General features: G+C 50.1%; 1 protein-coding gene across 3 annotated transcripts in view; it reads right to left on the minus strand.

Annotated features, from left to right (window-relative positions):
- The window catches only part of HIP1 (huntingtin interacting protein 1), a 63,933-nt gene that overhangs the window by 29,925 nt on the left and 7,740 nt on the right, over positions 1-26,268 (minus strand). Inside the window, exons 1-3 of one of the 3 annotated variants that reach the window (XM_048518877.1) lie at positions 13,769-14,235; positions 1,755-1,859; positions 574-728 (exon numbers count right to left, since the gene is read on the minus strand). The gene's annotated coding sequence lies outside the window, so the exon portion shown is untranslated. Of the gene's footprint in view, positions 1-573; positions 729-1,754; positions 1,860-13,756; positions 14,236-26,268 lie in introns of those variants that run through there. The other 2 variants (XM_048518875.1, XM_048518876.1) reach the window with 2 other exon arrangements.

The following is a 26,268-nucleotide window of genomic DNA, read 5'->3' on the forward strand; positions in this document are numbered from 1 at the left end:
AAACTCAGCACATGTTCCCCCCTTGTGGTGAATCTACAGAAAATGGAGCTTGGGGTGGCCAGCAGCAAGCGGTTGAGGTGCTGCTTGCTCCTGGGGGGAGGGAAATGGCCCAGTGCACCTTCCACAGGACATAGGTCCATGGTGGTGCACCTTTGGCACTCCAGATGTTATGGACTACAATTCCCATCAGCCCCTGCCAACATGGTCAATTGGCCATACTGGCAGGGGCTGATGGGAATTGTAGTCCATAACATCTGGAGTGCCAAAGGTGCGCCACCACTGACATAGGTGCATGGCACCTGGGTCACAAGATTCCTCCCACCCCATCCCCCAAGATATGCCACATTTGCAATGCTCTGCCACTGGCCGCCTATAAATAATGGCTAGTTCAGACTCCTTGCTGGACCCAGACTTCATCACACAGCAAGCCAGGCAGACGAACAGCGTTTTAGGAACATGGAACGGCACCGGGCTCCACCACCCCGTCTCATCCCGAGAATCTCCCTTGCAGTGACAGGTCCCCCTGATCCAACCACAGGAGCTTGGAGAGAGAAAAAAAAGCACCAGCCTTACGTTTGGGTGTCCATCACGGAGGAGCTTGTGGAAGACGTGGCAGAATTTCCAACAGAGGACAGCGTTGCTGGAGAGAGGCAAGCGGTTCACGACAGACCAGAAGGTGTGGGCTCCTTTCTCGTGGTGCGTCCCCAAGATGCATGGTGAGAAGCAGGCTAAGGAAAAGTCCGATACGCCAAAGAAAGGAAGCACAGGGATTCCTCAGGGGCGGGATGACAACAATAGGCAACAAACACCCACAGGCAACGAGTGGTGCCTGGGCAGCCAGGGAGCAGAGCCTGCAACATCGGTCTTGAAACCAGCTGGAGCCAGCGTGGTGTGGTGGTTAAGAGCAGGTGGATTCTAATCTGGAGAACTGGGTTTGATTCCCCACTCCTTCACCTGAGTGGCTAAGGCTTATCTGGTGAACCAGATGTGTTTCCACTCCTACACTCCTGCTGGGTAACCTTGGGCTAGTCATGGTTACTCTTTCAGCCCCACCTACCTCACCAGGGGTCTGTTGTAGGGAGAGGAAGGGAAAGGAGCTTGTAAGCCCCCTTGAGTCTCCTTACAGGAGAGAAAGATGGGGTATAAATCCAAACTCTTATCCTCTTCTTCGACTGAGAAGCTCTCTTCCAATCTACTTCTAGGTACTTTCCCCGCAATGAGCGGATGTCGAGCTTGGAGCCTGAAAGGGAAGTTGGGACACTGGCTTGCAGGTGGGTCTTTTTAACACTCACCATAGAATCTCACCTGGAAGGCAGGTGACACACCCTCTAGCAGGTGGGACAAACATGCTACACATGTCAGCCTCTCGCTAGTCCTATTTGGGCAAGGAGCAGCCCCCGCAGACGACTCGCCAAACTGTGCAGTCTAGAGTGGGAGAAGGGGCCATAGCCTGAGAGCCAGCTCAGCCAAAAGAATCTATTTCTATTGTTTCAGCTCTGATTCATTCATAGAAGATGCTTCAGAGCATGTGCAGAGGGCATTCCACCCAACGTCCGAACAACAACAAAAAAGTCACCCCATAACTAGGATTCAGAGGGAAAGCCTTCCAGAATCCCTGAGTCACAGAATGTCCTGGTTTATAGCACTTGACACCCCCCCCACCCCCCCAGTAATTCAGCTCAGCTCGGCCAAGACATGACAGGCGCTCAAGCTTTGGAAAAATGGTTGCAAGCTCAACCCCCGGCAGTTTCTACCTCCGCCTCCTCCTTTCAGGGCTGTTAATTTGAGAGGATATTTCTGGCGTGTTTCTCCTTGACGGCGACTTCCTGAGCGTTAATGGCCTTGTTGATGCTGACGGTCTGGGGGGAAAAAAAAGGAGGGGGAGAAAGCTCAGAGAAAGGAAGGGAAGCATTAGCAGGAAAGCTGAGGGCCACAAGCCAATAGACACGCCACCCCCAAGCACCTGTCAATGGCTGGCATCCGCCTCCCATGTCCGCTGCACTCTGCCAATTCCTGGATCCATTTCTGGGAAGGATCTGGCAGCTGCCATGCTCGGCAGCGGCTGCCAAGAACCGTTCACTCAACACAGTTGGTGGAGCTATTGGAGGAGACTACCAGGCCGATCACCCCGAGAACTAACCAGGTCTGGAGAGGGGTTGACCGTGCGGGACCCCTGAGGAAGAAGAAAAGCTCCGGCTTTAGAGCCAGCGTGGTGTAGTGGTTAAGAGCAGGTGCACTCTAATCTGGAGAACCAGGTTTGATTCCCTGCTCTGCCACTTGAGCTGTGGAGGCTTATCTGGGGAACCAGATTAGCTTGTGCATTCCAACACGTGCCTGCTGGGTGACCTTGGGCTAGTCCCAGCTCTTCAGAGCTCTCTCAGCCCCACCCACCTCACAGGGTGTTTGCTGTGGAGGGGGGGGGGAGGGAAAGGAGACTGTAGGCCCCTTTGAGTCTCCTTACAGGAGAGAAAGTGGGGAATATACATTCAAACTCTTCTTCTCTGAGCAGAGCCTGGGAGCTTTGCCCAAAAACAGAGTAGGTGCCCAGCCTTGCCGCAAGGCTCCAAGCTCCCCCTCCCGCCAGGAGGTATCTGTGCCAGCTTTGCCACCACTGCGTTGTTTGGGTTTTCATCCTGTTGGGACGTTTCTGTGTTTGTTCAGACGACATTAGGGGAAAGGGGGAAAGCTGATGAAGGACAGCAGCCCCACCCCTACCCTGGCACACACTTTGGGTGATGCGATACACGCCTGCCTTGGGGCAGCGGGGGTGGGAGTCAGGTGTCACCGCCGACTGAACTGGCAGTGCTACATCATGGCCAACCACAAGTTTCCTGGCTCCATCTCTGGCGACTGGGAAGGGGCACACCCTGTTTAGAGGTTGCTCCAGCCTTGATTTCCTCTGAGAGCCAGCGTGGTGCAGTGGTTAAGAGCGGCAGACTCTAATCTGGGAATCCGGGTTTGATTCCCCACTCCTCCACATGAGCGGCAAATATTAACCTGTCCAACAGGGTTTGTTTCCCCATTCCTCCACACGAAGCCTGCAGGAAGACCTCTGGGCTAGTCGCAGTTCTGTCAAAACTCTCCCAGCCCCATATGCCTCACAAGGGGTCAGTTGTGGGGAGAGGAAGGGAAGGTGAGTGTGACTCTTTAAAGGTAGTGAAAAGCGAGGCATCAAAACCAACTTTTCTTCTTCTTCTGAGGCCTGTAAAGAGAATGCACTCATCCTGACGAATACCATTCGGTGTCTTGGTCCATTAAAATACCTTCAGTTTTATTCCCTGCAAGAGGCCTTATGTGGTTTCAGACCTGCATATCTTTGAGACCGTATCTCCCCATATTGCCCTCTAAGACCCCTCTGCTAATCAGAGGGGAACCTTTTGTTGATCCTCAGCCAGAGATATCTGGCTGGCTTCCACGCAAGCCAGGGCTTTTTACCAGCTGAGGTTGGAGCCCAGCAAGAACTATCTTTGTTCTGTAGGGCTTGTAAAACCTGGTTGTTCCACCACACCTTTTCCAGCTAGTCACCTGGCACTAGCATCTCCTCTTGGCCTCCGGAAAGGGGAGGGGGGTACGAACAAGATGATTGGATTCTTTTAAGTCACCGGTTATTATTTGTATAAACTATTTATTCATCAATGTTTTCAGAATGTTGTAGGTTTAATGTTATATTTAAATGTTTTACTGTGTTTTTAACTTGTAACCCGCCCTGAGCCCTCTGGGCAGGATAAAAATATGATTAAATATACAAACGAACAAACAAATAACTAAGGTATCTATAACTCCAACACTGCTCTTCTCTCATCCCGTGCATTGCCTGGTTCCCAATGGGTTTGGGACCAGACCAGTCATCTACAAATCTGAAGCAACACAATGCCTTACACGCAACTGCAGCCTTTCCCCAAACCGCAGGTGGTGGCTGAAAGACCGTAAATAGCTCCTAGCCATGGCTCTTCCAGGGGGCTTTATTCAGCGGAGCAGGAGGAGTTACAAAGCCGAGCATTTCCTAACAAGGATAGACGGGGCCTTTTGAGCAATCTGAAGGCGCAATTTCCCTATTCACGGATCTCCGCTCTGGAGGAGACAAGCAAGCACCGTGCATCTGATCCAAAAAAGATCACGCATTTCACCAGCAATCCTTCTTGCCCTCCCCAAGGGACTGACTCAGGACCATCTACTGTTGGGCTCCATATGCTGCTATTACCTAAAGGAAATACATGTTTGCATTCTTGCTGCATCTGGAATTGCTGATCCTGCTTTAAAATCTGGGGACGGGAAAGGGGGGCGGGCACAGGAAGCCGTCCTTTCAGGAACTTTCTCCCTACCCTGAACTTCTGTTCCTTTGGCTCACGGTATATATCATTTATTTATTATGTAGTCTTTCTGTTTACCCCCATCAGCGGCTACCAATAAACCAACTGAGAAGCTTACGATAATTAGGCAGAACTTGTTTTTAAAAAATCCATTTTTGAAATAAAAAACCGGCTGTGTTAAAACCTCAGGCATTAATAATCAAATTTAATCCCAAAGCCTCCTACAATAGGCATGCTTTTGGATTATGAAGATGGAGTTAGTCACGCTTCCTGGGGGGAAGGAATTCTACAAATGTATTTATTTATTTGAGGATATTTCTATGCTGCCTTTTCAGAGTCTTCCTCAAGGCAGCTTTCAATGAAAAGCATCATTAAAAAAATCGGAAGCAGGGCATTAAAAAGCAAATAAGATCAAGACCCCCCCCCCTTAAAAGCCTGGATAAGAAGATGTGTTTTAGCCTGGGGTCCCAAAGAAAGTAAAACAGGTGCCAGGTGGGCCTCAAGGGGGAGGGGATCCAAAGGTGGTACCACCACAGAAAATGCCGTATGCCGTTTCTCGTAGCCACCTGTTTTACCTCTGAAGGTAGGGGCACAGAGAGAAGGGCTTGAGAGGCAGATCCTAAAACTAGCAGGCAGGATAGTATGGGAGGAGATGGTCCTTCAAGTACCCTGACCCCAAACGGCCCCTCCCACAAACTTCCAGCCAACCAAACTCCATTGTGGGTTAGTTTAGGGCTATAAGGAGCCTCTCAACTTTTTGCCAAACAAGCCATCCGCCCAGTGATGGGATTCAGCAGGTTTGCACCACTTCGGCAGAACCAGTTGTTAAAATGGTGCTTGTAAACAACCAGTTGTTAAATTATTTCAATCTCACCACTTAATCCACCCCATTACAGAATGAAACCCCTGTTGCTAGGGCTGCCACGGCCAGCTCGGATACCGAAGTTAGGTTTTTCTACCATCCAAAGTTCTAAAGGAATTCTAACTTCTCACTAGAGAAGCAGAACAAATAACTAAGACTAGGATAAACAAGTCATGCCTGAGGGAAAAAAATAAATGTTGAAACAAACAACCCCTTCTTCAGCTAAACAAGGGCTTTTAAAATCTATTTCCAGGATTTATACCCCACCTTTCTGTCCTCTTCAGGGTGACTAACAGATTCTAAATATACACAATAAAAACACATCTTAAAAGCCATTACAGTCAAACAAAAGCACATTATGCAAACAATTAAATCCAAGCTACAATTCACACACAATACAAGTGCAACGCACACCGCCATCTCTACCTGTTATGATCCCCAACACTGTCTCCAGCCAGGAAAACAGTTTCAGCAGGAAAGCCAACCCCCTCGGCAGATTCGTGCTGCGGAGGTCACAGTCAACCTTGTAGAAGCCCACCCCACTTAAGAACAGCTATAAACCTCCCTGACCTGGGTGGGCAAGCTAGCCCTATCTGACCAGATTTTGCCTGCTAAGTAGGATCAGCCCTGGGATGGGACACGACCAAGGAAGGTACATGGACGCCAGCAGTGTCAAACCACCTGTGTTCAGTGGTTGCATTGAAAACCCTCCAGGGCCATCACCAATGGACTGCAACTTGGCGGCGCATTCCACCCCCAGAAACTGTCAGGCGCAGGGATCCCCTGGGATGTGAGAGCAGAGGAATCTGTTGCAATGCTGGCTCTAAAAGCAGGATCTTGCCTCCGAGGGAGCTAGATTTTTTTTTTCCAACTTTCCCAGTGGGAGCATCAGATGTGCATTTGAAGCAGATGCATTTGGACATTCACCAAAACCCACAGAGGTCCCTTTGCTTCGACATCAAGGCATTTTTCTCACAAATGCCATGCGAGAATTTCCTTGCCACCCCACAAAGGGGCATTATCATCTGAGGAGAGGGAGGAAGCGGAAGTCTCACAGTCCAACTGCGCTGCCAGCCAGCAAGAGGGCTTTGAAAAAGCCTACGCCTCCGAGGATGCCTTTGCCCAGCAGCTGCAAGCCCTGAATGAAGTCTCTCTGCTTAAGGTGCCGTGGGATTGGAGGGGGGTGGGAGCAAACAGGCCGTACGGGGCAAAATTCTGGAGCCCAATTTCCTCCCTTCTGCTCAAGTTCAAGAGCCGCCCTGCTCTTCTCCAGAAGGTTCATCGTCGACAGGACTCAGCATTCTCAGGGTTGAGGGCTTCCTGGAACGGTCAGCAGCGGTCAGCACTCAGCTAAAAGAGCAGCACTGTCCAGTGCTTCCTGCTTCATCAGCTCAGTACGGAGGCAGGTTCTGGAGGCGCGATTATCGGCTACGACACACAGGAAAATAGCAACTCCATCACACACACAGAAAGAGGGTTTTGTTTATTTATACCCCCCTTTCTCTCCTGTAAGGAGACTCAAAGGGGCTTACAATCTCCTTTCCCTCCCCCCCACCCACAACAAACACCCTGTGAGGTGGGCGTGGCTGAGAGAGCTCCAAAGAACTGTGACTAGCCCAAGGTCACCCAGCTGGCGTGTGTTGGAGTGCACAGGCTAATTTGGTTCCCCAGATAAGCCTCCACAGCTCAAGTGGCCGAGTGGGGAATCAAACCCAGTTCTCCAGATTAGAGTGCACCTGCTCTTAACTGTTACACCACGCTTGCTCCATACAACTGCTCCCCAATGTAACAGGCAGCCAGATCAAAAGGGGTGGGTCACCGGGCAGACAGGCCAAGCATACCACTTCGGGAGATACAAAATCAAAAAGAATCCAGGACGAGGAAGGATCCCTGGGACTCACTCTAAAGCAAGAACCCAAAAGCGACGGCTCCAGAGACAAACACTGCTCAGTACGGAACCAAATATGGCTCTTGGGGGAAAAAAAAGGAAAGGAAATTGTTAAGCCACGCTGGAGGGGTAGGTGGATGCTAAAATTACCAGCATGTGAAGGGAACGGCACGAAAAGATGTTATGAGATTAAAGAGCTTCCTAGACATGTTTTCTAGAAAGGAAAATGACAACAGCAAACGGTTGCCAGGAATTCCAAATGTGCATCTATGTCAGTGTGCTAAAAGAATTCTGCAAGGTGTACCTGTGTGTATTTATTACTCATCGTGAGACCTTGTGTGTGCCGATTCTTAATAAAGACCTCATCACGACCGGTGTTTGGGACTGTGTAGGATTGATTATGAGTATAGCCAACCTATTTCGCTGCAACTCAAGGTGGGTTGCAAAATACAAAAAAAAAAAAACCCCAGCTCTCTTACACAGCAGGCATTTCCAGAGAACAATGAGTGAGACTCGATTACAGAGGAAGAAAACAAAGCAGACAAAAAAACCCATCTAGGGTAACAAAAGACTGTCTAAGGAGACTGTGGTAAAGGGCGGGGAATAAACATTAATAAATAGAAATCAGGAATAGGGATCACTGATCAGCACATAAAATATCCATAAAGTGAGCTGTGTGTTGTCAGTGATGCAAATGGGCTTGGTTAAACCTACTGCGTTTTAATCTCTTGCGCTGAATTTTTATATAGTTTTGTTCTCTAATTACAAAGGGTTACTGACCCCTACTTTACAGGAGGGCAGAAGCCGGCAACCTGCCTCTACGTTCTCCCCACAAGCACCTAAATTCAGAACTACTTCCACTATGTTTTGCCACGCTCTCCGGGTGGTTCTCGCACTACTGTCAATCACATCCCATATGGGACAGCAGCTATTTCCTGCCTGCCCGACACTGTACATAGTTAAACCCTGCAACTAAGCAATAGCCATTTTTGCCTTTCTGATCTATGGCTGCCTCATTGATGGATGAACGTGAAAGTAAAGTTGAGCTGGGGACAGCAAGGAGGATGTTAACTACTGCATATACGAATGATGAAAGTCCAGCAGCCACAGAAAAACCGTTAGGGATTGTTTTGCCCCAAACAGGCAGTTCTGAGTAGGCTGAGCACTCCTGCAGAAGGCTTTTGAGGTCTGCAGATCAGAGGAAGACCTGCAGTTCAAGGCCAAGGTCACAGACCTCCCCCCTCCCAGAGAGCCAGCGAGATGTAGTGGTTAAGGGCAGGTGCACTCTAATCTGGAGAACCGAGTTTGATTCCCCACTCTGCCACTTGAGCTGTGGAGGCTTATCTGGTGGTGACCTTGGGCTAGTCACAGTTGTTTGGAGCTCTCACAGCCCCACCTGCCACACAGGGCGTTTATTGTGAGGGGTGGTGGTGGAAGGGAAAGGAGATTGTAAGCCCCTTTGAGTCACCTTACAGGAGAGAAAGGGGGGGATATAAATCCAACTCTTCTTCTTCTTCCCCAGTCCAACAGGAAGTTTATTATCACAGGAACTGCATTAAAAGCCCCCTGAGAATGGCAACTCCGTTTCTACTTCAGCTCCATGTCTTGAGACCCCACTCAAGAGCCCTTGGTCCTTTATGCTTCATCACGAGCAAGTGTATTTCAACCCCAAAACACACAGCAGGTGACAACACCAATATGCCCAAGAGGGAAACCACCCTCTCTCCAGAGCAGTGGATCCCAAAGGTTGCTTCTGGCTCAAGAGATTCCCTGCTCTCGAGCTGCTTGACCAGCTCCAGTTCCAGGAGAAGTGCTGACATAGTCAGACTGGCTAAGCCTCCTGGGGCTGGGGGAGCTTATTTGATGGCTGGGCTTATATAAACAGCGCCGGCCTCCGAGATGGAGGAACAATTCCCTACTGGAACAGCACAAGCCGTCAACCAAATGCATCCCAATATGTCCTTCCAAAACCCCCATGATGAAGGTCCTTCTACCCCCTTGGCAGTCAGTTTTAGCGCTCGGCTGCCATTTCAGCCCAAAAGGTTGTCCAAACATCCAACCTGAATGTTTCTGGATGCAGTTTAAGCCTCCATTTCTTGCAAGAGCCACAAATGACCCTTGGGGAGGGTGTGTGTGTGTGTGTGTGACAATGAAAGGCTCTGCTGGCAGATGCACCGGAATACTGAGCTATCAACTTTGAAAATGTTTAGTCTAATTTACATCTGATTTGCAGAAGCCCATAAAAACAAGCTCCTTTAACTCGCTTCATCAATGCCAAAAACAGTTCCGAGGGCAACCTTACTTCCCTGAGGGACCTATACGGTGCACTGTTATTTTAAAGTTACAATCAAAATTAATTACAGTTGAAAATCATGAAGAATGCATTCTCAGGAACATCACTGAAGTGGTAACTGAACTGGATGTAAGGGAGAGAAGAGAGCTAGCATCGCATGGTGTAGGGGTCAAGAGGGGCTTATTCTAGTCCAGAGAACCGGGTTTAATCTCCCTCTCCTCCACATGAAGCCTGCTGGGTGAAGGTGAAGGTGAAGAAGAAGAGTTTGGATTTATATCCCCCCTTTCTCTCCTGTAAGGAGACCCAAAGGGACTTACAATCTCCTTCCCCCTCCCCCAACCCCACAACAAACACCCTGTGAGGTGGGTGGGGCTGAGAGAGCTCAGAAGAACTGTGATTAGCGCAAGGTCACCCAGCTGGCATGTGTTGGAATGCCAAGCTTATCTAGTTCACCAGATAAGCCTCCACAGCTCAAGTGGCAGAGCGGGGAATCAAATCTGGTTCTCCAGATTAGTGCACCTGCTCTTAACCGCTACACCCCACTGGCTCTCTCCGTGACCGGCCACATCACTCTCAGAACTCTTTCAGGCCATACGGAGACAGGCAACGGCACACCATCTCCCAATGTCTCTTGCCTTGAAGGTCTGCAACTTGCGGCTCTCCATAAGTTCATGGACTACAATTCCCATCAGCCCCTGCCAGCATAGCCAATTGGCCATGCTGGCAGGGGCTGATGGGAATTGTAGTCCATGAACTTATGGAGAGCTGCAGGTTGCAGACCCCTGCATGGGGTCAACATGTCAGCTGTGACCTGATGACGCTTTCCACCTCCAAGAGAAGAACAGTAAGACTGACTTCCAGACACTGCGCTAGACAAAAGGACACCGACCATCTACGTACAATAACCACTCCCCCACAGGTTCTCCTCCCGCTTGATGCTTCAGCCACTGTCCTCTTCATGAGGCACGAGCACAGACATAGCTGGGAGGGAGAAGTGCACAAGAATTCAACAGCCTTAAACATGCCCCAGCCCATAACATTTTATTGCAAGCTTCCTCTTCAACAAGTGGGCCGTGGCACATCACTTCCTTTTAGTGGGCTGCGTCCCAGCTGCTTGGAAAGCAAGAATAGCTTCCCACAAAAAGGCGCGCGCGCGCACACACACACACACACACGTGCACAAGGGAAGGAAGTCCTGGAGCACCTCATAGTCCACCTTGAAGCAGCTTGGATTTTCAGAATTGGCAAGGGCATCGTCCACTGACCCTTCGTTCACCCTTCTGTCTCCAAAAGGTATAATAATAAATCATTTGCTTTGGGGACAGGAGGGTGAACGAAGGACGCTGGAGACGCTTACCCTGTGCAAAACTCTTGGCCTCCTATAGGCAGATGATGAGGCCACGCTCCAGTGCTCCCTGCCCAGGGTGCCTTCAGCAAGTCTGAAGGATATACAAAATAACAGGCTAAAAACTTTGTACAAGTCAGAAGTCCACCAGAGTTTCTGTTTTTGTTTAAAAACCCATCTCCTTCCTCTTCCCATTTTATGTATGAAGTAAAAGCCCAGGTCTGGAGGCACTGAAAGATTGAAAAATGTGATGATCTCTTGGTTTTGCTGAAAGCGTGGGAGACGCAGACGCAGCTTCCCAACCTGCTTTAGAATCATAAAGTTGGAAGAGACCCCCAAGGGCCATCAAGTCCAACCCCCTGCAGTGCAGGAACACACAATCAAAGCACTCCTGACAGATGGCCATCCAGCCTCTCTTTTAAAACCTCCAAAGGAGACTCCACCACACTCCGAGGTAGTGCATTCCAGTGTCGAACAGTTCTTAATGTCAGGAAGTTTTTCCTGATGTTTAGGTGGAATCTCCTGTCCTTCACCTTGAACCCATTATTCTTGGTCCTAGTCTCTGGAGCAGCGGAAAACAAGCTTGCTCCCTCACCAACATGACATCCCTCCAAATATCTAAACGTGGCCATCATGTCACTTCTTCACCTTCTCTTCACCAAACTGAACATACCAGCTCCCTAAGTCTCAATTTCCTCTTTCGGTAGAGTGGAGCCTGACAGAAGCCAAACTGGAAAGGAAGAATTCTACTTCTGTGTTATATGCTACTTTGCTCTGAAATATGCCCACAGGTATTTCCAGGAGTTGTTGGAGTAACTGCACTGCGCCCACTGCTGAAGCCCCTCACCCAAATTCTGCTCTTTAAATCTGGAGAAGAAGGAATGCCCATGAGCTAAAACTGCTAAATCAAGCAAAGCATTACTGGATCAGCACACTGTTTCCCTATTCAAGCACCTCTTGAACAAGAAAACACCTTCTCCTAAACCCCAGATCAGGTGACAGTAACCTCGGCACCTTCCTTAAATATGCTGAAAAAGGCCCCAGCCAAATCGATACGCAGAGCGCAGACTAGAAACCTCAGAGATCAGGGTAGTTCTGAAGCGTCACCATCCCAGTCCTGAAGGTCATGACCCACACCTTTGAGCCATCAGGATACCTGCCCAGGTACAAGAGGAAAGCAACAAGTGGTCACATCTTTATAATGTCACCGCAACTCAGGTCTACCAGTCATTTCTAGAGGCTGCAGCTATCTGGCTCTGGGTACAAGCGGGATGATGCCATGAACAAGCTACACCCCCGAGCTAACCCTCTGCTCCCCACGGGCCAAGGCCATCATGTTCACCTAAGAAGTCCTCTCCTGCTGGAATATTTCAGGAAGTGCGTTCTCCCATATGCCCAATTAGCCTTGGATCAACAGAAGGATGCCCTCCTGCATCTGTCACCTGCATTCAGGGGACAAAGATGCCTTCTTGACATCAGTCCTCCCTCCCCAACGTCCACCCTGCTCACTGCCCCCTTTGGCATCTTTCTGAAACGTTGCCAGGATCTCTGCATGCAGGCAACTTTCAACCACAGAAGTTAAGCAGTGAGATCAGGTGCATTTTTTGGCATGTTCCTGCACTTGCCTGGGCACCAGGAAACACCCAGGCCCCTTCCGCACATGAAGAATAATGCATTTTCAATCCACCTTCACTGTTTGCAAGTGGATTTTGCTATTCTGCCTGGTAAAATCCAGCTGCAAAAGCAGATTGAAAGTGCACTATTCTGCATGTGCGGAAGGGGCCCCACGTTTCCTTTTTCAGGGGAGGTGGTGTTGGATTCACCTTTCTTCTTTCATTAGCTCTGCCTCCTCTCGCACTGTCCCATCTGTAGTGAGAACAAGCTCACCGAGACTCGCCTACGGCGGCAACAGTTCGCTTCCATTAAGCTCCAGCGAAGATGGCCTCCTGGGACCGTCAGCTCCCTTTTCCAGGAGGCTGCTTACCCTAAAAGCATTGATTAGGTCTTGAGTTACCTCCACGGAGTGATGTCACCATGTCAGCTTATCACACACACACCCCAATACAAAACTAAGCCAGGCGCTCCCTGCCCTATCACATCTGATTTCTCTGCTCCTCCGAAGACTGCCGTATCCCCAAAGCTCTGTCTGTGTCTGCAGGAGAAAGGCATGCTTCTGTCCTTGCCCCTCGGACAACAAGTGCACGAACACAGCTGCCCCGATGCAGGCAGCGGCCAGAGGCCTCCCCTTCCCCCCCCCCCTGCAGCTCCTGGCATCTGCATGGCACCGTCAAGTCGGAGCAAGTCCGATTCAATTTCCACCTTGGGGTGTGAGATGCTGGAAAGAGCAGACCCTCCCCCATGGGCACAACTGCACAAAGGAGCAGGGGGAAAGGGAGACGCCAGCTGCTCCTTCCCACTGGGATTCAAACTTTATCCCTTCCCACAGGGAAGAAAAGGCCAGGATGGGGGGTGGCCATCACATCCTGCTGCCATGCATGCAGGTCCACTCCTGTGCCTACAGGCAGGTTGCGAACTCTGCTCTTTTTACATCGTCCAGAAGTGGGGGGAGGGGGTGCCCCAAGCAGTCTTCCAAAGTGCGAGAGGGGTCGGTCGGCAGCGGGGGCGGCCAGCAGCCCCACGCCAGAAGGCACGCTTTGTGCCGGGGATCCGGGGTGAGTGGGTGGGTGCGCCGGCGACCGCCTCCCCCCTCCATATGTCCGTCTGGAAAGGTCGCCTGCGGGGATTTCCTCGCGAACCGATTAGCCTCCTCAAAGGCGCCCCCGGAGAGCCCCCGAGCCGCCCAGATGCTCCTTGCAAGCAAGAGCAGCCGGGGCCAGACAATGAGCCTGTGTACCGCCCGCCCCTCCGCTGCCCCAGAAAAGACCCCGAGGCTGCCGCTCTGCAGCTTCGCCACCGAGCCGCGGGGAAGGGGGTAGCCTTCTCCAAAGCCCGGCGAGGGCAGCCCCCGCCCAGCGCCCACCTGGCTCCGTCCAGCCCACCCCCCGTCGAGCAAGGCGAGGACGCCCGACGCCACCCCCCCCCTCCCCGGTACCCTTACCATCTTCCCCACCTCCATGGCCGGAGGCGCCTGGCCGGAGCAGGACGCGCAGCGGGGCCGCTCCCTCCTCCTTCTCCGGCGGCTACTGAGGCGCCGGTGCCCAGATGCCCATGGCCGGTCCGCCGGCTACGTGCGCCCGGGGCGAGGGCGGAGAGAGAGGGAGAGAGAGATCCGAGCAGGGCCTGCGGCGGCGATGCCGGCCACCCGAGGCCGCCCCTCGCCCGGGGGCTGGATTGCAGCGCCGCCGCCGCCGCGCCCAGGCCAGCAGGAGGAGGAGGAGGAGGAGGAGGAAGGGAGGCGGGCGGGCGGGCGCGCGTGTGCCTGGAATGACAAAGGACCGCCGGCGCTGGAAACCTCCCCCTGCTCCGCTTCCCCCTCCCCGGAAAAGCCGCGGGGGGAGGAGAGGGAGGGGAGGCCCAGGGCTCTCCCCGGGCAGATGCTCCGGCTGAGGGGGGGGGGGCGGCACAAAGGCGGGCGCGGCCGCCCTCGCAGGGCCGGACGGGGGGCGTTTCTGCGGCGCCCGCGCTGGAAGGGGGGGGGATTCGCTTCCCTCTCTTCCCGCCCCCTTCGGGAGCCTGCAGGAGAGCCTCTGCCGCTGAACGCCCCCCCCCCCCGACTGCTTTCTTTGCATTTTTTTTTCATTTCAATTATATTTGTACCCCGCCCTATCCCCAAAGGGCTCGGAGCGGCTAACAATATGATAAACAACACATTTCCACAATATAGCAATAATACACAGTAACAGCAACAAAATACACAAGACTAAATAGGACCCGTTTCAGGTGGCGACTGAGCTTTCAGGCTACACAAAACGTAAGAACGCAAACAGCAGCATTAACAGACAATATCTAATGCGTCAATATAAATCAATACATTAGCAATATCAGAGTAGCAATACACAACATGCAGCGCAGAAGGCAGATTTTGGGATATGGGGCACAACCATTAATCGAGTGGTTTGGCGGAACAAATTAGCAAAACAAATAAGTTAGGGTGGCTGGAAAGCCAGAAAAAAGACCTGGGAATTTGGGGGCTGGAGCCTGAGGAGGGGCAGGGAGGGTCTTCCGTGGGATAGAATACTATAGGGGCCGCCCGCCAAAGGAGCCATGTTCTCCAGGTGAGTAGAACTGCGCCTGCCTGGAAATCAGACCTAAGAGCTGGGATCAGCCACAACCTGGAGGTGGGACACGCTTGATACTATGGTCTGCAGGTATTAGGTAGCCCACGTGGTTTGTTTTTTTTTTAAAGGTTAGTATTTGCATATTGTCAGGTATAGACCCTTTGAAGACAGTTGGTTGCCAAACAATAGGGCCCTGTCTTGCCTCCTCCATCCTTTCGAAAGCAGCAGCCCAAAGGCCAAGGTACTGGGGAAGTTTCATCCAAAGAGGGGACTCGTGCAGACCTTTGCTCAGGGCTCATAGTCCTGAGCTCCTCACAAGTAACTCTCCAAAAGGCCCTTATTTGTGACTTTTTGGGTTTTGTTTTGAATCCGCCTCTCCTTGTAACATTCCCAGCACCATTTTCCCCCCTGTTGTCTGTATAAACCAAGTCTGACGTCTCCCGCCCACTCAGGCACCTGTGCAGCCAGCCAGCCCTGATGAAAATTTATGATGGAATAAATGGTTAGTCTTTAAGGCGTCTTGAGTTGTCCTGGTTTATAGTGCTGCTATGGTCTTAGGGAGCTGGCTATGTTTGATGAAGAGAAAGTTAAGAGGTAACATGATAGCCATGTTTAGATATTTGAAGGGATGTCATGTTGGCGAGGGAGCAAGCTTGTTTTCTGCAGCTCCAGAAACCAGGACCAGGAGTACTGGGTTCAAGGTGAAGGAAAAGAGATTCCACCTAAACATCAGGAAAAACTTCCTGACAGTAAGGGCTGTTCAACAGTGGAATGCACTACCTCGGAGTGTGGTGGGGTCTGCTTCTTTGGAGGTTTTTAGAGGCTGGATGGCCGTCTGTCAGGAGCGCTTTGATTGTGTGTTCCTGCATGGCAGGGGGTTGGACTTGATGGCCCTTGGGGTCTCTTCCAACTCTAGGATTCTATGATCTTCTAATACTTTTCATACTGTAACTTTTAGATTACATAAACTGCTTCGAGCATATGGGCACAGTTTCCATCAGAATGAAATAAAAACACAGTTCTCGTCATGTAACAAAGAATTCCACGTGTTCTGTGCTTGCCAAGTTGCAACCCACTCGGATTTTAACGTGCTTCTGCAAGAACAAAGCCGCCGATGTCTTGAGCCCAGTTTATAAAAGCTGGATTTTCTGATGGAGGGGGAGACAGGGGAAGACCTTTTTACCAGGGACCATCTGATCAGTCCTAATACTTCATCCTGAATTATTTACACGGCAGCATCAACATGCAAGGCGCCCCGGAAGGCATCAAGAAAGAAAACAGCCCAGCCCAGAGGAGCTTACCCTTCAAAATCTGACACAATAGAAGGAGAAACGGGTGGAACGAATACGCCCTTATTGCACAAAGGCTGATGTGGCATTTTTTTTTGGTAAGTGACAGGAAGCTAGCTCAAGCAATCTCTTGGGCAACAGCCCATCAAGCCCTGGTCAGAGTGCATTAATAGGAGAGTGTTTATTGAACCGGACACAATGCATAAAGCACCCCAGCAATTTCAGAATGCTGGTTGTGGTGGGTTTTCCGGGCTGTGTGGCCGTGGTCTGGTAGATCTTGTTCTTAACATTTCGCCTGCATTGGTGGCTGGGATCTTCAGAGGTGTATCACAGAGGGAACTCTGTTACGCACTGGGGTTAGGACACAGTCTGTAACAGACTTTCCTCTGTAATACACCTCTGAAGATGCCAGCCACAGATGCAGGCGAAACGTTAGGAACAAGATCTACCAGACCACGACCACACAGACCATGGCCACACAGAAGAAGAAGAAGAGAAGAAGAGTTTGGATTTATATCCCGCCCTTTCTCTCCTGCAGGAGACTCAAAGGGGCTTACAATCTCCTTGCCCTTCCCCCCTCACAACAAACACCCTGTGAGGTAGGTGGGGCTGAGAGAGCTCCAAGAAGCTGTGACTAGCCCAAGGTCACCCAGTTGGCATGTGTGGGAGTGTACAGGCTAATCTGAATTCCCCAGATAAGCCTCCACAGCTCAGGCGGCAGAGCTGGGAATCAAACCCGGTTCCTCCAGATTAGATACACGAGCTCTTAACCACTACGCCACTGCTGGAAAACCCACCACAACCAGTTGAATCCGGCCATGAAAGCCTTCGACAGTACATTCAGAGTGCTTGTATGCTTGTACAAGAGTTACAAACATAAACACACAGTTCTGGAAATGCACATGTGTCATGTCTATTACCTCGGAATGGAGCAAAACTGTAGCATTTCTTCAGCTGAGAGTGGTTATTTGCAGTTCAAAGAGCCATCTCTGGAACAGAATCAAACTTTTTAAAATGTAAACAGCATGTTGGCTAATATCTGCCTCATTATTCCAACAACTGCAGCCTTGGGGTGTTCACTGACACCCCCTGCCGTGGGCATCTAAAGAAAAATCATAGCTGGAAGCCACAACGAGAAGCAGAAGGGAACACACTGTGCAAGGAGCGCATGGAACAAGAGCAGAAAGCTCCCCGCGTGCCCACACCAAGCTGGGCTGGATGGGAGTTTGGGTGGATACGCAGTTTCCCTTGCCATGCAATCGCAAGCAAGCCAAGAGCCAGCTCTTCCCCAAACAGGAGCTGAGAAATACTCCCCTCCTTCTGCCCACATCAGTACAGCCTTGGCCAAGCTGCTATGTAGGAAAGTCATTTAAGGAGAGATTTTATCCAAGCTACCTGCCAAGCTGAGCATCTAAGGTGGCACACAAAGGGGGGCACCAGTTTGCAGCAACAGCAGACACCTCATTATGAGGACTGGGAAAATACCTGGCTGCACAGGTGCCGGCCTTGTAAAGCTTCCCGTTTCCAAGGCATCAACCTGAGAGAACAGCTCGAAGGCACACAGAATGTTGTCTAATTGCTGTAGCTGAACTGGTGCCGAGGATGTAAAGAAGAAGCAGGAAGGTGCGGCCTCTCCGTATTTTGGCTTGCACGCTTTGGGGGACAGCATCCACGCCGAAAAGATAGCTTTCTGGATTGCCGCTCAGCACAAATGCAAGCTGGATTGGTCGTGTATTCTGCTTTTACGGGTTCAGGGTTCTTTGGCATGAGTGTGATGCCCAGGAATTATGAACAAGTAAAATAACAGCAGAATACTTGACAAGTCAAGTCTCTAGGAACCCAGGTCACTTTCGTCAGTCTGCTCAGACATTGCCTGTGAACTGGAAGCAGGAGACTAGTCTAATCTAGTGTAAATAGTAAGGTGTTGTACCTCTCATGCCTGTGACTGTGGAAAAACTGGACAGAACACTGTCCCTCCCCCTAGTCAGCGTACACAGTCTGTGCTTTAATCTGATCACATTTACAAATCTCCGCACTAACAATTAGTGCCCCAACCGGCACATTCACTCTGCTGCAAATGGAGAGAACATAAGAACATAAGAAAGAGCCTGGTGGTTCAGACCAGAGTCCGTCTAGTCCAGCTCTCTGCTACTCGCAGAGTGCCTTTGGGAGCTCACATGCAGGATGTGAAAGCAATGGTCTTCTGCTGCTGCTGCTCCCGAGCACCTGGACTGTTAAGGCATTTGCAATCTCAGATCAAGGAGGATCAAGATTGGTAGCCACAGATCGGCTTCTCCTCCACAAATCTGTCCAAGCCCCCTTTAAAGCTATCCAGGTTAGTGGCCATCATCACCACCTCCTGTGGCAGCCATAATTCTAGTGGGTGGGGGAAACAAGAGGATTCTCCGTCCTCCCCTTTTCCACCCCTTTGCCCTGATTACATGAAGGCCACTCACAGAGGAACCAACAGTCACTTAACACAACTGCCTCAAACTGCTGGTGTGAGATTCCTTCAAGCTGCGGGGGCTTGCTGCAGTGAAGCCCTTTGATGCACGAGCACCACCTGGTCACATCACCAACTCTCCATTCGGCTTGGAGGTCCCCCAGGTGAAGTGGGAAAACACAGCCGCCAACCCTGCACCTTCCCTTGGCTGGGACTGGCATAAGATTCTACAGCAAGAGGGCAGAATGGGTGCAGACCCTTGTTGGCACTCCGTAAGTGCTGCCCTGGGAGGGATGTGTGTGCGACTAAATATCCTTCACAGAGCCTGAACATACTGTGAGGGTGTGGCAGACTTAAGGAGCAGACAAGGCGGGATGAAAAGAGCCGGCGTGGTGTAGTGGTTAAGAGCAGGTGGATTCTAATCTGGAGAACCGGGTTTGATTCCCCACTCCTCCACCTGAGTGGCAGAGGCTTATCTGGTGAACCAGAGGTGTTTCCACACCCCTACATTCCTGCTGGGTGACCCTGGGCTAGTCACAGGTCTCTCCAAACTCTCTCAGCCCCTCCTACCTCACAAGGTGTTTTTTGTGGGGAGAGGAAGGGAAAGGAGCTTGTAAGCTATCTTGAGTTTCCTTACAGGAGAGAAAGGTGGGGTATAAATCCAAACTCCTCCTCCTCCTCTTCTTCTTCATCACCTCACACTCCCACAGGGGTTTTTCAAATGGGCTGAGGGCAGGCCACCAACTTCTCCCTAATCTATCCGATTCTATCCTGCGCTTCCTCAAGCAGGCCATTTCTAGCTCATAGCACACTTTGGCCCCAGCACAAGGCAGCTGTGGGTATGTTATCTACAGAAGGCTTTGGGGAGGGGTGTGACTGAGACAGAATTATACTCCATCCATATATAACACCACAATTCAAGTCATCATCAGAGCCCCATGGATTCAGGCTTACCAACAGCTGTCTCAACAATAACAGCCAAGTAATCCTGAATATTCGATTTATTTTTGGATGGAATCCTCCTCTATTTAAAACCTCTTTTCTGACAACTGCCTTTGTTTCCTAACAGCAATAGAGCCTTACCAGGGCAAATCATTCATGCCAGTGTATTGTCGAAGGATTTCATGGCCAGATTCAACTGGTTGTTGTGGGTTTTTCGGGCTATGTTGCTGTGGTCTGGTAGATCTTGCTCCTAATGTTTCGCCTGCATCTGTGGCTAGCCTAAGTTGTGTGCCACAAGGTGCCAGAGTTGAGGAAGCAAACACCGCATGCACATATCTGGGGGTCAAGAAAGAGGAGTAGGAGTTGGAGGAGTTTGAATTCATATCCCACCTTTCTCTCCTGTAAGGAGATTCAAGGGGGCTTACAAGCTCCTTTCCCCTCCTCACCCCACAACAGACACCTTGGGAGGTAGGTGGGGCTGAGAGAGTTCAGAGAGAACTGTGACTAGCCCAAGGTCACCCAGCAGAAATGTAGGAGTATGGAAACACATCTGGTTCACCAGATAAGCCTCCGCTAGTCAGGTGGAGGTGTGGGGAATCAAACCCGGTTCTCCAGATTAGAATACACCTGCTCTTAACCACGACACCACACTGAAAAGACTGAACAGAGGCAGGAAAAATTATCTAGAAAAGACCAATGCAGAGGAGGTCACGAAAGAGAGAGGAAAGTATACGAGAAGATAGAAAATAGGGTGTCCTGCAACCTCCCATTGCAGTGCTCAGAAGAGAGGAAAGGAAAACTCTCTGGCCAGGATCACCCTGACCCACTTACTCAGGCTGCCTCATGGTTTTCTCCTGCCACGTGATCTTAGTACAGCAGGAGGGGCAAACAAGCTTGCACTGTGATGGTGAAGAAGTGCCTTCTGCCCCCCCTTTCACAATTTCATCAGTGGCCGAGCTGACTGGGGGAAGCAACAGATGCAGAACAATTTCAGAGTGGAAGGCTGCCAGTGCTCCCTCACAGCAATCCCAAGCAGCTGCTGTTCTCCCTGCACATCTGTTCTCCCCCCCCCCCCGCATCCCTACGGAAGGTCTTTCGCATTATGCATTCGGAGGATCAGTGAGATCTGCCTGCTAACAGCCCTTCAGCGCACGTGCAGGAAAGAGACGTGGGCCAATAGACGCTGACCAAGATTTCCTAAAAAGCTCCTCAAAGAGGAAGACCGGTTTGGGATTCCCTGGACACCACAAATCACAGCACCAACACTTTGCAACCTCCTCTTGGTAAGTAGAAGAAGAAGAAGAAGAGGAGCTTGGATTTATATCCCCCCTTTCTCTCCTGTAAGGAGACTCAAAGGGTCTTACAATCCCTGTGAGGTGGGTGGGGCTGAGAGAGCTCACAAGAACTATGACTAGCCCAAGGTTACCAATCTTGATCCTCCTTGATCTCAGATTGCAAATACCTTAGCAGACCAGGTGCTCAGGAGCAGCAGAAGAAGAAGGCCATTGCTTTCACATCCTGCATGTGAGCTCCCAAAGGCACCTGGTGGGCCACTGCGAGTAGCAGAGTGCTGGACTAGATGGACTCTGGTCTGATCCAGCAGGCTAGTTCTTATCTTATGTTCTTATGTCACCCAGCTGGCGTGTGTGGGAGTGCACAGGCTAATCTGAATTCCCCAGATAAGACTCCACAGCTCAAGCGGCAGAGCGGGGAATCAAACCCGGTTTCTCCAGATTAGAATGTACCTGCTCTTAACCACTACGCCACTTGCAGCAATGACTTTATGGGTATGCAGGCGCCACGTACAGCTCTGTGCTCAGGCTCAAGGCCCATTCGACAATTCTGAGAGTTAAAATACCATCTGAACTACCAAACTGTGCAGGGGCAAAACAAGGAAAAAATTAAGAGGCCCTGGAAACCATCTTTGGGATCAAGGATGAAGGGTGGTGAATACCCTTCCTTCTCTACCAGCAAAGGCAGGCAGAGAAGCGATTCCTAGACTGTGGGAACACTGGAGAAACCTGTCTTCTGGTGTCTTCGCATCTACGTATTGGCTTTTTTTAAAAGAAAGGAGAATGAGGGGCAGAGAACCCGTGCTGTAATTATTGATCCTTGGCTATTTTTAACCTCCCTTTGCCCAGGCTGTCCTTGTCAAGACAGCCACAATTCTAAGCTTTGCACAGGATGAGTGCAGAGGAAATGGCTGCTGATTCTCTGGGAGCTGTTTCTCTGGGAAGAATAAAGTAGTTTGGGAACTGAAGGGCAGGGGGGAAAGAGATCTTAGGTCTCTCTTCCTTCCATCTTACCACTCGCATTTCACAAGCAGGAAGCCGTTTCTTCCCCCTAGAGCCGTGGTGGCGAACCTTTGGCACCCCAGATGTTATGGACTACAATTCCCATCAGCCCCTGCCAGCATGGCCAATTGGTCGTGCTGGCAAGGGCTGATGGGAATTGTAGTCCATAACATCTGGAGTGCCAAAGGTTCGCCACCACTGCCCTAGAGTGCTGGATGCAGAGAACCAAGAACACGCATTTCCGGGTGGAGAACTTGATGCCACAAAGAGTCCTTTGAAATTCTCAACCCAACCAGCAGAGAGATGGTTGTCCCAGAGGGTCCCAACTCCCAGTGAAATGGATCCAACCCACAGACTGTCAGTTTCAAGAGAATGCCATAATTTATTTCTCTGTTCACCCACTGATCTTCAGCTACAGAACTTTGGATAGCATTTAATACAAACACAAATGTTATCACCCCATCCCTTCCTCCCAAGAGCTCAGAGTGGTATACATGGTTCTCCCTTCTCCATCATATCATCTCAACAGCACAGAGAAGCAGATTAGAGTACTGGTTGTTGTGGGTTTTCCGGGCTGTGTGGCCGTGGTCTGGTAGAGCTTGTTCCTAACGTTTTGCCTGCATCTGTGGCCGGCATCTTCAGAGGTATATCACAGAAAGAAGTGTGTTACAGAGAGAAGTGTGTCTCTGAAGATGCCAGCCACAGTTGCAGGCGAAACGTTAGGAACAAGCTCTACCAGGCCACGGCCACACGGCTCGGCAAGCCCACCACAACCAGTACTCTAATCTTCAACAATACATAGATTAGAGTAGCTGGTCTAAGGCCATCCAGCAAGTTTCGTGACAGAGGGGGGAAATCTGTGGGCCTTCCTACCTTCGAGTTCAATACTTCAAGCATTACACAACACTCCTTCTCACCTAAGTAGAAAATATTCATGATGTACTATGCCCCGATATCACCTTTTTACCCTCCCAACTGAACAAATCGGCAAGAACATATCACATGAATAAAGATCGAATAATCCACTCTTCCTCTATCAAATTTCTTATTTCCTTCCTGGGCTCGGGCAATTCCACGTCAGTATAAAATTACAGAAGCTGCCTCATTTTTCCATGACTACTTTAGTAATAAGAAGAGTTTGTAAGAACTCTGTTCTGCAGAACAGTTTACATCTGGAGGGATTCAGACTTGGGTCCCACCCAGCATGTGACAACTCATACACTTACACAGAAGCCGAAAGGCATTCACATACTACACACTTCAATGATGTAGCAGAGAGTCACGTAAAGAACTATGGGGGCTCATAATTTTTAAAAGGTGAACTGTGAGAGACCCTCAGCCTTTGAGTACAATCCCAAGAGCTTTAATGGTTAAAACAAATTACTTTGGACCGCATCTGCATTATATATTTGAAGATGGATTACCACCTTCCTTGGGTATGCAACACATGCTTTGGCAATTTTGGAATTGGCCCTCGGAACAGCCAACCTTCAGAAATTCCTGATCCACAGAGACTGAGAACCCATTGAAATGCTATTTATCACTCCAGAATTCAGCTGCCATCTCTCAGAGTGCTCTTCAGAAAAAAATAAAAAAGGCTGCATATTCTCAAAACTGGCCACAGACTCAGTTTCAACATTACACCTACTATATAGATTTATTAAATTGGCCTCTCTCTCCAGACAGGATGACTCTTTGATCCCTCCAACTGAGCCGTGGAACACCAAAGAATTCCCCATCCCTTCTCTCCCAAATCAATTTGGCGCTCTCTCTCTCTCTCTTCCCTCCCTAATAGGATTACAGCAAATGAATTATTCAGGAAATATTCAAAAGCGCCAGCTCCTCACGAAGTCCCTGAAACGCAGCCTTTGAGGCAACAGACTGTATCAGCTTGGAAAACGAATTCAGCTGCCACCAGGAGCCAAACATAACTGGAGGCAGTTATCAAGGCTGGCAACTGGATGGAGAAGGGGGTGGCATATTCCTTTAGTGGAGGTTTAATGCATAAAAAGGGATACTGAAGCATTTTATTAAGTTAAATACTGCTTCCGGGTCATGCTAATATCAAAGGTGTATTTGCGCTAGCAGAGGTGCTAGGTGTGCAGAGAAGCAGCAGACTCACTGATGAAAAGATAAAAGAAAATGTTTATTAGGGAACTCCATTTCAGATAGGAAAGCTGACAGACAGGGATAGCCTGGAGCTATCTTGTTAGGCAGGGAAGGAGGGAGGCCACAGGTTCTAAAAAGAAGCAGGAAGTTAGACCTGAGAGTTTCAGTTTAAGGACAGACAAGAAGAGGTGATGGAAGGGTCTCTAACCTTATCGCTTTCAGCTGCCGACTTGCCGGCTCCCTGTTGGGCCTTCTCCGTTCCTCTGAACGCTAGACATTGCTACTTCCAACAATTAGTTGCCACGTCCATCACTACAGATCCTCTACCAGCAGCTCGCAGAATGACATGTTGAGAACAAATGGGCACAGCATTTCCAGGAAATAAGTGGGATACTTCTGGTCTCCACAGAGTTTCCGCTTTAAGCCAGTTCATGACGGTTTCAATTGAACAACGCAGCTGTGAAGAACCTCTGCAGGAAGCAAGCAATCAGGAGCTTGCTCTTTTCGCTCTGTATATACCAGGGATGCAAAGACGGTCCACCTCTGGGTTCAAGGAGAGCGGGTCCCTCCTGAGCCTCCAGGAGATGATTTGTTTTAATTACAAGGGGCACCTAGAGCACCCTTGTGGCCACCTTCGCCTTTCTCCTTCGGAATCTTCTCAGCTCTCCCACCCGTTTCAGGGTGGAGCTCCCTGATTAATAGGAATAATTCACGTTAAACTGAGTGGATATTTCAAGCAGTCCTTTGAAACCAGGTGAGGCAGCCTGATGCCTGGGTAGCGGTAGAAGCACAAGGGTTTCAAATGTGGTCCTGAATCTGACCTGTCCAGCCTTTCCGGATCTAGTTTTCTCACAGATATATTGCCAGTGGTGTAGTGGTTAAGAGCAGGTGGCTTCTAATCTGGAGAACCGGGTTTGATTCCCCACTCCTCCACCTGAGTGGCAGAGGCTTATCGGGTGAACCAGATGTGTTTCCGCACCCCTACATTCCTGCTGGGTGACCTTGGGCTAGACACAGTTCTCTCTGAATTATCTCAGCCCTACCTTCCTCACAAGGGATCTGTTGTGGAAAGAGGAAGAGAAAGGAGCTTGTAAGCCACCTTGAGTCTCCTTGCAGGAAAAGTGAGGTATAAATCCAAACTCTTCCTCTCTCCTAATAATGGAAAACACTTCTCAAGGCTAAGTGCTCCTTTCACTGTGAGGAAATAGCCTTTTGCCAGCAGTAAAAGGTTTGTAATTTAAGAGTATCCCAGAATTCACAAACGCAAGGTGCATTTTCTTCATTCCATTCCATTCCGATGATTTCCTTTCCAAGAATGCAAGAATCTGGCAGCCACTGTCTATGCTCCTGTAACCTCCACAACTGGTCCAACCCTTCTATAAATGCAGAACACTGCTGATCTTCTCCCAATGGGAATAAGGAGGAGGGACAACATTCCACAGATCCCTATTGAATAGTACTGGCTGCCTGCCAGCTTTTGGTCCCAATTCAAAACTTTGACCTCTGGGAGCACCGTGCCCCAAATAAGCCTTCACGTCCATTAGATAGGGACTAAGGAAGGAACCTGACAGATCCTCTCGCTGAAGACAGACAGTTCTGTGGAAGTACAAAGGAGGGACTTTTTAGAAGCAGAGCCTCTCTGAAAAAACTGTACCTAGTAATCTGGCTTGCTGACCTTCAGGAAGAAGTGCTTTCCAAACTTCTGAGGATTAGTCTGAAATGTTGCATGCTCCTTTTATTGGAGTGTGCTTCAGGAACTGTCTGGTGTATTTATTGCTGACTTTAATGGTCTGTCATCGATCTCCAGCCCAGATTCAGCCCCCAGCAGGTCTCCAGAACCACTTTCATTCATACAACTCTCCAAGGCCAGTATATGATGCATATTGATCAGCTCTTTGGCTTATTAGAATTCCACCTACAGCAGCATTATCCAGCTATTCGTCAGCCGAAAATGGGCTTTGCCTCAATTCTGAAGCAACCTCCAGTGGAGGAAGTCAGGGCAGGCTGGGAACCCATCAAAAGTGCAACCTGAGCTCAGCTCAAGAGCCGTAGGGGGCTTGAGGCGTCTGGCTTTTAGACCTGAAGGTGCCTGGCTTCAACTCATGCTTCCTCACACAGAAACAGCAACAATGTTAGCAGTGGGGGTGAGAAGAAGAAGAGTTTTGGATTTATACCCCCCCCTTTCTCTCCTGTAAGGAGACTCAAAGGGGTTGACAATCTCCTTCCCCACCCCACAACAAACACCCTGTGAGGTGGATGGGGCTGAAGGAGCTCCGAAGAACTGTGACTAGCCCAAGGTTACCCAGCTGGCGTGG

The sequence above is a fragment of the Sphaerodactylus townsendi genome, linkage group LG16, assembly GCF_021028975.2.
Source record: "Sphaerodactylus townsendi isolate TG3544 linkage group LG16, MPM_Stown_v2.3, whole genome shotgun sequence".
Lineage (NCBI taxonomy): Eukaryota > Metazoa > Chordata > Lepidosauria > Squamata > Sphaerodactylidae > Sphaerodactylus > Sphaerodactylus townsendi.